Here is a 3,471-nt window from a genome sequence, read left to right as displayed (position 1 = left end):
TGTTGATTGGCTAATGAACAGGAAGTACAGAAATCACGATTTTACTTTCAATAACAGATTTATACAGCCTTAATTTTATTAATATCTGTTTTAGATTGAACAATATATCAATTTTGAAGTAACATAGGTAAAAAATCAACAAAACTTTTGAAATTGATTACAAACATAATGAAGAGGAAAAAACATGAAGTCAACAGATAATAAGAGTGTAAGAGTTTTGGCCACTATATATATATATATATATATATATATACGCATATATATATAACATACATATTTATACACACAGGTATATGCATACATATGTATATATACACACCTATATGCATATAAACAATATATACACTTATACAACACATATATTTATCAATATGCATATTGAATATACAAACGTTTATGAATATATAAATTTACATAGGCATGTGTGTGTGTGTATATATATATATATATATCTTAGGTCCTGGTAGGGTATTTCCAGTGAAGAACTCAACCCAAGTTTATATATATATATATAAACACATACACACACAGATGCATATATACATTTAAGTCTGGTAAGTGCTATGCACGAAACACTTGGGTCTTGCAATGCTTTGATAAATATTTCATCGATTAAAAAAATATACATACATGTATATTGATTTCTATTTCTCCTGTTTCCACCACCAGACCTATGTATACACCTATATATGTATATAATTATATACATATATATATAATTACATACATAATGTACACACATACACATATTCATACATATATGTACATACACACACCACGTATGTATTTATATATATATAATGTATATATATATATATATATATATATATGAGTATTATGAAGTACATATATACACATATACATGTGTGTGTGTATATATATATAATATATATATATATATATATATATATATATACACACATACACATGTACACACATACATATATGTTCATCTGTGGGTATACATATACATACACACATATATATATATACACACACAGACACACATAACGTGTGTGTGTGTGTATATATATCTCAGGACAGATATGTCTGTGTGTGGGATTAAGGAAAATGAAAGTTTGCATTAGTAGTAACTATTTTATATGCATGTGTATTACTTTTGCTCAGCTGTCTCACCATGTTATCATGTGTGGAGTCAGGAATTTTTGACAGGTTGATATTTGTGTAACTATAAAGAAGTGAGCATGAGCGTGTATATGTTTGTATATACACATGCAAAAACATATAAAAATGTATGTTTGTGTGCATATGCTAATTTTAGTTTAGACATACAGCTTTGGTTGTGTGAATGTACATTAAAATAAAAACACAAACACTGATGTATATATATGCATATAATCATTTGTGTAGATAAGTAAAGGGTATATGAGAGTGGATTTAGTCACAAGTAACAGGAGTGAATTCTATGGTTCTGTAAGAAACAGAAAGTAAAAAATAAAACTTAAAAATAAATATGTTTATAAATAAATAAATAAAAAAACCAATTTGGATGCATGTGCATGAAAAGAATTAGATGTATATATATGTACATACATACATACATACATACATGAATGTGTGTATGTGTACTGATATACATGTGAATGAAATAGTGTGTATATTTAGGGAAAATTAAATTCACATTTTACAGCATATATGCACATGGGTGTGTGTGCATGCATGCATGTATACATTTACATTAGGCTGTAGCCAAACACTAAAACCATTCTCCACAAAAAGATATTATATGCGAAAAATGTAAATACATAAATGCATATATGCATATACTTATATCACCACCATCATCATTTAACATGTCTTCCATGCAGGCATGGGTTGGAGAATATATATTTTAAAGTACACTTAGTTATATGCAGACATAACAGTATATATATATATACATATATGAGTGTGTATGTGTGTGTGTGTGTCTATGTACCTTGTGCTATATCTGTATACATAGTGTAATTTGTGGAGCTGCATCACTGACTGAAGGGGACAGTGTTTACTCCACAAACATTTCAGTCTTAGTCACAGATATAGCTGCACATGCACAGTTTCATGTGTTGAGTTTTCTCCTGTATGAACCAGATACATGCATGCACTCTCTCTTAGGATCACACATTCCAACACAATTACCTGCACACGTATATGCAGAGCTATATGTATGTATGAGTGTCTGTGTATAACACACACATGCATATATATATATGAAAGAAGGTTTAAAAATGAAGTTTTAAAAGATAAACATCTTTTAAAACTGCATTTTCAAACCTTCTTTCATATATAATTGTACTCATGCGGTACCTTACAACTTCACTTTGTTATATATATATATCATCATCATCATCACCATCATTTAATGTCTGTCTTCCTTGCATGCATGGATAGGATGGTTAACAGGAACACATAAACACACACATGTAATATACATCAAATTATGTATACACATACACGTGTATATATATATATATATACACACGCACACATGGATACATATACATGTCAATCGCTGTGTGTGTGTATATATATATATATATATATATATATATATATATATTATATATATATATACATACATACATACATATACACATAAATACACACATACACAGATACATATGGATATGTTAGTAATGAACTGAAAGAATGAGTACTAAACACCGGATGAGTGGATAAATATTTCTTTTAATAGAATTGCGTTAATTTTTGGAGGACAATTCCCATTAATTTAACCAGATTTTGAAGTTCAATGAATACCCTGCCATTAATTTGACAAATCAATAGCAGAATATAAGTACTTCAAACTTAACAAGGATATATATATATGTGTATATAGGCATATATAAATGAATATACACACACATATGTATACATACATACATACATACATATATACATATATATATATATATATATATATGTATATGATATATACATGTATTTCTATTACATATATTCATTTATATAGTTATATATACAAAAATACTTTTACGCATATATACAGACGTGTACATAAATTAAAAAAAAATGTATACATACATCCAAATATAGACATTACATATACATAAAACCTATACACAAACATACATGACCAACATATACACATACAAGTAAACATACTCGTTAAAACCAGTTATGATGAATATCTATAAATTCACATACAAACAATTCAATCTATTCAATCAATCCTGCCATATGTATATATATATATATATATATATATATATATACATGCACACATACATACTGTTTGCTTGTCCATGCACTTCTCACTATTCTAGAATGTATTAGACAAATATTTATGATTAAGGCATCATTTTACAGCCAGTTGCTCTTCCAGTCACCAAACCTTATCTGTTATATAAGCAAGGAATCTCTTACTCAAACATACTGTCAAAAGTGCAGAGCCGATGGACAACGTTGCTGACATGAAAAATGACAACAAACTTTAACTGCTTGGAGCTCTGC

General features: G+C 28.1%; 1 long non-coding RNA gene across 1 annotated transcript in view; it reads right to left on the bottom strand.

Moving 5' to 3' along the window:
• The window catches only part of LOC118765986, a 2,062-nt gene extending 1,742 nt beyond the window's left edge, over nucleotides 1-320 (bottom strand). The window contains exon 1 of the long non-coding RNA XR_005001896.1: nucleotides 1-320. This exon is cut by the window's left edge and continues 1,399 nt beyond it. This is a non-coding gene — a long non-coding RNA (uncharacterized LOC118765986).
• Between the last annotated feature and the right edge of the window lie 3,151 nt (nucleotides 321-3,471).

The sequence above is a fragment of the Octopus sinensis genome, linkage group LG14 (assembly GCF_006345805.1).
Source record: "Octopus sinensis linkage group LG14, ASM634580v1, whole genome shotgun sequence".
NCBI classification, from domain to species: Eukaryota; Metazoa; Mollusca; class Cephalopoda; order Octopoda; family Octopodidae; genus Octopus; species Octopus sinensis.
The sequence above is the reverse complement of the archived record's forward strand: the minus strand, read 5'-3'. Positions and strand labels throughout refer to the sequence as shown.